This window comes from Lupinus angustifolius, chromosome LG02 (assembly GCF_001865875.1).
Source record: "Lupinus angustifolius cultivar Tanjil chromosome LG02, LupAngTanjil_v1.0, whole genome shotgun sequence".
NCBI lineage: Eukaryota > Viridiplantae > Streptophyta > Magnoliopsida > Fabales > Fabaceae > Lupinus > Lupinus angustifolius.
The window spans coordinates 8152798-8163816 of record NC_032010.1 but is presented as its reverse complement, the minus strand read 5'-3'; the positions used below and the strand labels follow the sequence as shown (position 1 = coordinate 8163816).

Genomic DNA, 11019 nt, shown 5'->3' with positions numbered 1-11019 from the left:
ACCAATGGATACTCCAGTTGCTAAGGGAGACAAATTTAGTCTTAGTCAATGCCCTAAAGGAAATCTGGAAATTCAGGAGATGAAAAAGATCCATTTTGCATCAGCTGTAGGGAGTCTTATGTATGCTCAAGTTTGTACGCGTCCGGATATAGCGTTCATAGTTGGGGTTTTCGGCAGATATATGAGTAATCCAAGAATGGATCATTGGAAAGAAGCCAAAAGGGTCATGAGATACTTAAAGGGAACAAAAGATTATATTCTCACATATAGGAGATCAGACCAATTAGAGATCATTTGGTATTCTGACTCCAATTTTGCTGGATGCCAAGATAGTAGACGATCTACTTCGGGCTATGTTTATCTGTTGGCTGGTGGTGCAATTTCTTGGCGCTCTGCCAAGCAAACTCTTGTGGCTTCATCCACCATGGCGGCTGAATATATAGCATGTTATGAGGCATCACATCAGTCATTATGGCTGAGAAATTTTGTCACTGGGCGACGAATTGGGGAAAGAATTGAAAGACCACTAAAGTTATATTGTGACAATAGGTCAGTTGTGTTGTTCTCCAACAATAATAGGAGTTCATCAAAGTCGAAACACATCGACATTAAGTTTCTAGTTGTTAAGGAGAAATTACAAAGTGGACAACTTTTCATAGAATATTCAGGCACTAACTCCATGATTGCGGATCCTCTTACCAAAGCTATCACACCCAAGGTCTTTCATGAGCATACTGCTCACATGGGTGTTCTACAATGTGAGGATTTTTTGGTTTAGTGGGAGTTAGAATGTGCACACATTTTATTATGTTCTATGTAATTTCAGTATTATGTATAGATACTTTGTATTCAAACTTCNACTTCAGTTGATTCATCATTCATTTTTGGTATTCTGTCTTTATGCTTTGTACAATAAGGTTTTATGTTATTATTAAGGATCTCACTAAGTTAAGTAGGACTAGTTGAAAATTGACATGTACAGATCATATTCATGTGATTTTCATGCTACACATTTCATGTTGAATCTATGTCATTTAGTTGTGTCAATGTTGGTGATCATTGTTGAATTAGTCATGATTAATATGGCGAAATTCACTGTGATTCGATATAGAGACATGACTAATGGACGGGATAATTTGGGTATGCTTGAGTCATAATGGCAATATTTAAGCGCACAATAAGGATGACATGTTTGGTGAATCATATATGTGACCAGTGGGAGATTGTTAGAATTTCTGACAATTTATGGGTCACAAATATAATTCTATAATTGTGTTATGGTTCTATATGATTGTGTTATGACCATTATTTAGTTAGCCAAATATAAAATGGTCTTCAAGAATTAATTTTGTGGCTAAGCGCATATGTGTCATAAAATATTATAAGTGTAGATACCTTCAGGCAATTTTTGATTTGATGACGGGACTGAATTAGAATTATTGCAACTTAATGAGTAACCGCTTCAGTTACTTTTATGGGTTATGGTTCCCATTTGTAGAGCAACAAGTTTTGTTGAGTAGGCTGATGAGAATAAAGGTGAATTGTGAGGAGTTATCCATAAGGACATAAAAACACCATCATAATTCTATAAGGTTCACTCTCTCCATCAGATCACATAAGCTCTCCTAGGCTTTCTCATTCCCCTCTAGAGAAGCAGAAGGAAAACCATCAGGCTCTATCATCTGGAAGATCATCATACCCACATACCTTCGAAATTCCAAATGGCTAATCAATGTATGCTTTTCTTCTTCACTATGAAATCAATTGGGGTTTCTTCGGTCTAGATCAGGGTTGTTCCATTTGGGTTTATGTATGGGCATAAACACTTTGTTATAGGAACAAAGCCCTGATCATTAGGATTTCCGCATTCAATCTAAGGATTATTCATGGAAAATTTCCAACAGATTATACTAGATTTTGTTATGTTTATCTAATGCACTCTAAGGATGAAGTTTTAGATAAATTTAATTTTTTTTAAACACAAGTAGAACTTCAACATAAAACTTTCATTAAATGTTTTAGAAGTGATAGAGGATGAGAGTTTTATCATCCTAATTATTTTGATTCTACTGGTCTTGTCCATCAAACAACTGCACCATACTCCCCACAACTGAATGAAATAGCAGAAATAAAAAATTGAGTATTAGAAGAAATGATAAATGTCATGTTATCATATTCTGGTTAGTCAAAAGGTTATTGGGGTGAAGTCATGTTAATTGCATGTTATATATTAAATAGAGTACCTAATAAAAGGAATAAGGTAACTCCATATGAACTTTGGAAGAAAAGAAAGCCCAATCTAAACTATTTAAAAGTTTGGGGTTGTAGTGCAATTGTAAAAGTCAATGAACCAAAGAGAAATAAATTGGGTGAAATAGGAATTGATTGTGTATTTCTGGGCTATGCTGAAAATAGCAAAGCATATAGATTCATGGTTATTGAATAGAATGACAAATATCTTATTAACACAGTGATTAAGTCAAGAGATGCAATTTTTCAAGAAAATAGATTTACCTCAATTCAAAATCCCAAAGACATTATTCATTATAATATGAAAAGTCTAGAAAATAATGTATCCAATAAAGATACATTGGAAAGTTCAGAAACTAGAAGAAGTAAAAGAATCTGAAAGGAGAAAAATTATGGATCTGACTTCTTTATGTTCCTCGTTGAAGGAACAAATGATTCAATCAATAGTTATGGACTAATTTGTTATAATTTAGAAAGTGATCCAGAAACATATGATGAGGCAATAAAGTCTCAAGATTATGCATTTTGGAAAGAAGCTATCCAAGAGGAAATAGACTCAATTATTGGAAATAAAACTTGGAAACTAGTTGATCTTCCACCAGGATCCAAACCAATAGGTTGTAAATGGATCTTTAAGAAGAAAATGAAAGTTGATGGTACCATTGATAAATTTAAGGCTAGATCTGTTGCAAAAGAATTTACACAAAAAGAAGGTATTGACTACTTTGATATCTACACACCTATTGCAAGAATTGCATCCATTAGAGTGCTTTTAGCACTAGCTTCCATCTATAAGTTAGTAATCCATCAAATGGATGTTAAAACTGCTTTTCTCAATGGAGAGTTAGATGAAGAGGTGTACATGAAGCATCTTGAAGGGTTTATTGTCAAAGGACAAGAACATAAAGTGTGTAAATTGAATAAGTCTTTATATGGGTTAAAACAAGCACCCAAACAATGGCACAAAAAATTTGACAAAGTTGTGCTTACCAATGGATACAAATTAAAGGAATCTGACAGATGTGTTTTTAGTAAATTCCAAAATGGAAAAAGTGTTATGATTTGTTTATATGTGGATGATATGTTAATATTTGGTACTAATTTAAATGAGGTAGAAAAAACTAAAACTTTCTTATCCAAAAAATTTGATATGAAAGATTTAGGTGAAGCGGATGTGATTTTAGGTATTAAAATTATAAGAGATAATGAGAATATTGGTTTGTCCCAATCTCACTATATTGAGATAGTGCTAAAGGAATTTGATCATTTTGATTGCAAAAGTGTTTCTACCCCATTTGATCAAAATGTTAGCTTACAACCACATAAAGGTTGTCTAGTGGCACAACTAGAATATTCAAAGATAATCAGATGTGTAATGTATGCCATGACGTGTACTAGACCTGATATAGCATATGCTATTGGTAGATTAAGTAGTTATACAAATAATCCGAGTAAAGAATACTGCATATTGTTAATAGAGTATTGAAATACTTGAAAGAAACAATTAACTATAATTTAACCTATAATGGATATCCTTCAGTTTTGGAAGGATATACAGATGCTAGTTGGGTAACTTATGTTGAAGATCACGCTTCCACAAGTGGATGAATCTTCAACCTTGGTGGAGGTGCGATTTTAAAGAAACAAACTTGCATAGCCGACTGCACCATGACTGTAGAATTTATTGCTCTGGCTGTAGGTAATAAAGATGTTGAATAGCTAAGAAACTTATTGTATGAGATACCTATTTGGCCAAAGCCAATGGTACCGGTATCTATACATTGTGATAGTCAGTCTATGCTATCAAAAGCATACAACCAAGTGTATAATGGAAAATCCAGACATATTGGTTGAAGACATAGCTATGTAAAAGAATTAATTGCAAATGGAGTAATCTCCATAGTATTCGTAAGAACTTAAAATAATCTTGCAGATCCTTTGACGAAAGGTCTAACAAAAGATATGATGTTGAAAACATCACTCAAGCTCATGTCTAATTGATCACCAATAGTGTTAACTCAACTCACACTTGAGTAGCATCAAGTCTTGAGTTCAATGATGAAAAACATTATTAGAGTGGTTGCAATTACTTGACTATAGACACATCCCAAGTGATAAAAGTACTTGGACCATAAGTAAAAAGTCGGAAGGTTGAGTTTTACTCTTAATGGACATATAGCAAGAATTTACTGGAATGCATATTATGGGTGCATTTCTGATATAGTCTACCTATATGAAAATGAAGTTGGGCCGCTTCATAGAGTTAAAGGGCTCGACTCTTAAATTCTCATGAAAAGGGTACATGACATAAGGCCTTATCAAATGTGTCATATTTATAAGTCTTTCAATAGCATCAAGATTTCATGTGTGAGTTGTGCAAGCTTATTCTAATGAATAGTTGGTTCAAAACTTGTCTACCAATTTCTATTCGGAACAAGTGGAACCCATAACTCACTAAGTAATGGTTCAAATCGTAAGATATCATTATCAGAAACCATGATATTTCCAGATTTATGATATTTCTTATATTTTGAAAATGGTGGGGGATTGTGAAAGATATTTACAAAATATCATAATTTACATAATTTACAGTTAACTATATAAAAATTGTTGATGATTTATGAAACAAAGTGTCGTTTGTTGTAATGGTTTTGTGTGTTGGCAATGAGTTTGTGGTTGTGTTCGATCCCACGTTTCAGGATTTCTTGTTTATGTTTTTTACAATGCGTATAAATAAAAATGAAAGATCACACCCAATGAGATTCAAACCAAGGGCACAATGCTTTGTAGCTACCGCTAGGCTATCACGCCTGTTTGGTTATTTATTGAACCGTTATGCTACATAACCTTTCGTTATGCTTACATAACCTCGGTTTTTTTCCCTACATCAAAGTCTTACAATGCCAATGTGCTTTTGCGGATCCGCTAGCAATTAACATATTCACAATGACGTCGCAAACACGCCATAAAGATATACACTTATCATCTCAAATGAGATCATGCTCTCCAACATATTGAGAAATATTGTTAGCACATATCACAGAGCCTCATTCAGCACCTGAATCCTTGTCTCCATTTAGGTTCCTATCTAATACATGAATTTTTGGGGTTTTGGATCCAACACGAGCATAACACCAACCACAGCCCCGCTATGTTTCATTTTTCTTCAACTCATCCAATTTGCCTTTGTCAAGGACAAACCATGTCTAACAAATACATCTTTCACTCTCCTTTGTCATAATCCAAAGTTAATAGTTCCATTGAACTTCTTCAATATAAATCTGAAACCTGGGTGAGAGTCACCTGCCAATTGGCTCTAGTACCAACTATTAGTGCAACATAAATGATCATTATGCATCGTTGACCACAAACAAATAAATGGATGATATAAAATAAATTGAAGAGAATAAGACAAGATAATTTATTGATATAGTTTGGTCAATTGTGATACACTTGCAGGAGTGTTGAAGTACATTAGAGAATAATGATTATAAACTCTAACACACTCATAAGCCAAAGACTCATAAAATGCTTCTAATTAGTACATATTATAATAAGGAATTGAGTCCAATATATTACTTTAATTTTCCTTCTCCATTTCAATATTAGGTAATATTGGTTTTCATATAAAAAATATTTTAAACACCCAATTTTAAATCATCCATACAGAGAAAGTCTTAGTTGAAAGAAATAACTTTATTATGCTATAGATATAGATGTTTCCTTCTCAAATAAGAATGCTTAAAAAAAAGTATTCATGGATGGAAAACTGTTTGGCATTTGGTGTAAGATATATATATATATGTATATAATTAACATATATATTAATTAAATACATACTTACCTGACTAATAATACTAATAAGTACGAAGTCAAGTAAAAAATAAATACTAACTAATAATCTTGTGACCAATAATGTGACACATCTTCCAAATAATCAAGAATGGAAAACTTCTTAGGAGATACTGTGGCTCGTGACCCACAACCACTTAACCAACAAACTATGGTACGTTTCTATGGGTAGTGACGCTTCAACTGAAAGGTGCATATTCCGTGATACATACTCCAAAAACATTACTCATACAATGAATTAGAGGTGAGCAAAACTCGTCCCAGAATATAGACCCGTTTTAATCCGGTAATTTAGGGATGAGTCTGACTTGTCTTAACCTGATGATTTAGGGACAGACCCGATTAAAAGGGACAGACTCGTCATCAAAAAATGATGGATTTGAGTCTATGTCTGGGTCACCTGATCTGTCTTTAGTTGAATAAGTATATATCAATCTTTATTATGTTCAACCCACATAACTCAAATACTTACAAACTCATGCAACATATACACACCACTTATCATATACAATAACACTTTAGCTTATGTTAACAATTGACAACTTAAATTGTTATGAAATTTTCAATATCTTCTATAATTTTCAGTCACATGATTGTGATAGTTTTTAGTTTGAATGATGCAATATACGGTTTGTAGTTTATATACTGATGTATCTGGAATGCACATTTCAGTTAAATTAAACATATTGTGATAATTTTGATTATGCATGCTTAAATATTTGAGGAAAAAAATATATGTTTGTCATTTTATCCTTTTTCAACCGGATTCGTCCCTATCTTATCCCATCTTATTTTGACTCGTTCTTCATGTGTCCCATCCTAATTATGAACGAGTTCGGGTTCAAAAATTTAAGGATGGGTGAGAGATGCTTAACTCGTCTCATGCTCACCCATACAATCAATGTTGATCACTACCTTGAAATTGTTAGCCACTTATTATTGTTCTTTTTATTCATTTAGCTTAGCTGGAAGAGATGAAATGCTAATGGCATCACAAGATTATGATGATATTATTAGCAGTGTTGTGAGAACCGGGCCAGACCGGACGGTCTGATCGGTTTGACCGCTGACTGGACTTGAATACGGCTCTGTATTACAGTCTTAACCGAATGAGAGTTGAACTGTTTTGAACCAGGGAAATTCCGGTCCGACTGTGTTAAACCCGATTAAACCGAATTAACTCGGGAAATTAACTAGACGGTTCACCTAAAAATTAAAAAAATGGAACACTGCTCTAATATTTTGTTTTACTACCATATAAGAAAAGATGAAGATGTTATTATTTCAATATAATTATACATAATTGTTAATTATATAAAATTTTACATTTATATATAACTATATATTTATAGATAAAATTATTAATTATGTATGAATCATCCGGTCAGACCGGACGGTTTAACCGTTTAAACCGGTTAAACCAAATACGAAACCTCTGCCGATTTGACGTCCGGCTCGGGTTTCACAGCATTGATTATTAGAGTTAATTATCAATTTTGGTCCCTCATCTTTTCCATAGTTACCAATTTAGTCCCTAAAAATTTTTAAGTGACATTTTCATCCCTAGCAAATTCAACATCGAGTCATGTTAGTCTTCCGTCATCTCAGCCTTGTTAATTGTAACAGATTTGCTCGCATGACACATTAAGTATTGACATGTCATCTGCTGGATGATCCTACATGTACAAGTTGTTATCTAACAAGCAGAAGTTTTCCCCTCACAAAACAACATCGTTTTTCAAAAAAAATTATTTAAATAAAAGAATAATTTTTATTATAAAATATTAATAAAATAATTTTTTTAAAAGTAAACTTTTCTATTCATCTTCTCCACGCCATTTTTCTTCACCATATCTTCTCTATAATATCATCCAAATCCTCTACCTTAAAAACATTTCTACCCCTTTTGAATTTGTGACCAAACCAATTTTTAATTCTTTAGGAAGAAGACTTGTATGAAATTGACATTCCTCCGAAATTCGCAGTCTCGGTGGGTGCCAGAGTGCATGGGTTGGCATGTTGGTTTGATGTACTATTCAATGGAATGTAAACATTCCTTTTTTATTAGTAAGTTGTACTCTATTTTTTTTATCACCAAAATTGTGACTATTTCTAATTCTTAATTCTCTGATTATTGAGAGTATAGAGTACTGTGCCAAGGTGGCTTACCAATGCTTCTGGTTTACCAACAACCAATTTATATCATGGCAGGACAAGAAATTACTGGCAGACTTCACTTGATTACCCATAATGCACAGAGTTATGAGAATAATCTATCTTCTCATATCAGGAGATAACTTATCTCTTTTAGTTAGTAAAAATGTGATATGTGTGTTATTTTGTTTATTTTTAAAAATATTTTTATAGAAAATTATGAAAAATGACACATGTCATGATTTACTGGCAGGAGGAGATAATTTATCTCCTTATACTAGGAGATACTCCATTCCCCAGAGTTATACTATATATTTAACATTGTTAGGTTGATATTTTTCATAGAAATTTATAATTTTTAATTAAGGTGAACATCATATATTTAATACAATTTTATATTGACTATTTATTTCGGGGTTACAAAACAAGTGATCTAATTAATGACAACCTAAAGGACTTCTGAAAGTTATAATGGACAATGGCTTAATGAGTGGATACCCAAGCGGTTGACTTATAGAGAATAATGGAAACCCTATAAGTTAACATATAATGAACAATTATGGTCTCCAAGACACCAAATCACAAATACTTTTCACCTCTCCCATCACAGAGAAAACGAAGGTCCCAAAAGGAATTAAGGATTTGGTTGAGGAAAGTCATCATACCAAAACTCTCTCAAACATCATACCAAAACTCTCTCAAAAGGTATATCAAATGAGTATATTAGAGAACATGGAATAACGTATGACTTTGTATCCTTGTTTTGTATTATGTGTGAGAATCATGATATTCAAGATCTTAGGATTAATATTTCACCAATCAACGGGAAATATCTAACAAGTGGTATCAGAATGAAGGTTCTGAATTTTATGATTCAACATTAAAGATGTTTTCCACAATTTTTTTTATGAACCTAATTTTTAAATTTGGCGATTTTTATGCTTCCGCTATTGGTTATGAAAATGGGGTTTAGGAATAATGAGGATAACTTGTATTCGCTTCCGCTTATTTGAATTATGAGTAATTTGTATTATAAATCATTGCAACATGTGTTGAATTATATATTCAGATCTGTGCATGAACATTGCATTAACTTTTATGACTTTGTTATGCAATATGTATATTATATGCGCACTAATGTCTTACTGTTGGATATTAAGTTTTGTCACTTTACAATTTTACAATTTGTTAAAGTATATGTATAAAGTATATATGTGTTAAAATGTGTTTTTATTTTATACATATACAATTTGGAATTCATGATCTTGTATATATTGTAAATTAAAATATACATATATACATATGTAATTATTTCCAGCTTGAGGTTGTTGTGATGTCTGGAATTACTTATTGAAGTTAATATATATATATATATATTTATAATGGTTAGCGTTAATGCTTAAAATTATATATACTCTACTATGTTATTGTGTCAAAATGTATATATATAGTGTTACATATATGTTTTAAGATATGCATTATCATATTCAATTTGAAATTTTTTTATAATGATTTGCATATAATCTTTTATGTTTTTCACTCTAGAAATACTTTGTATTTGATTAAGATTGCATCCATTTTTATGTGTTGATATATATATAATATATCTTTTTTTATTTGGAATTATATTATTGGATTAGATTTTTTAATCTTAAAATATATCAAAATTGAAGCTTTTAATTACAATATCATATTTTTTATAATGGACCTATATTGTTTTCCTTTTGTCTGATAATTATTTTTTAAATTAATTGACGCAATATGTTGCCAAAGTAACCTCTGTTGTGGAAATTGATTAAGATTACACATATGAGTATAAGATTATTTATGTGAATTATGTTCGGCCCAAAGGAAGATACAATTTGGTCAAGTAATAACATACATATGATGATAAATAAGTAACAATTATAAAGTTTTTTCATGTGAATAATAGTCGGTCCAAAGAAAAGTTATTGTTTTACAGAACTAATTGTTAATATTTGATAATTATGTTGAGAGTATCACTTATAAATTAATTTTTATGTCCAAAGACTAGAAATTGATGTTGTGTTGGGCATCTTGTGATGAGTCTATTATGTGAACATGTCATGTTTATATATATTACATGACTTGTTTTTTTTAAATGGTTGCAACACTTATGTTTTGTTGCATTGGGTGGTGACTGATTGCATTATTAAACGATTGTTATTGTTGAAACATTGTTTCTATTTGGATAGCTTGCCCGACCATGTTTAATAATGTATAAAATAATAATATTTTTTTGTAAAATTCAAAAGGACAATCACTGGAATTCGAAATGCAGTCCTTGTGATGAGAATGATGCAATGCTAGCAATATGCTATAATGAATATATGTATTTATGTGTGGATATAAATACTTACTTCTTAATAATCATATGAATAAGTTATTCATTCTTTGCCTCATCTCGGCTTTGTTAGAGTAAATTTCAACACCGGTACAATGGTATCGAAACAATCCCCTATTCCATAATTATTAAGTACCTTTGAATACCATCTCGGTTTTGTGGAATAAATTCCAACACCGGTTTAATAGTATTCTAATGTACAAAAGTGGTGAATAGTTAGCTGTTAGAAACAAATAAATAAATAAAGAACAAAAGAATAATAAATTTAAGTGACCTTTATTTATTTACTCCCTTTTGGGTTCATTTTATTACCAAACCAAACTTCTTCCTTAAGGAAGGTTGGTATTAAAGAATAAATAAATTGCGGAAAATAAATAACGATAAATAAAAGTTAGTAA

At 31.6% G+C, this 11019-nt stretch overlaps 1 pseudogene; it reads left to right on the top strand.

Moving 5' to 3' along the window:
- Positions 1083–11019, top strand: part of LOC109326591 — a 23155-nt pseudogene continuing 13218 nt past the window's right edge.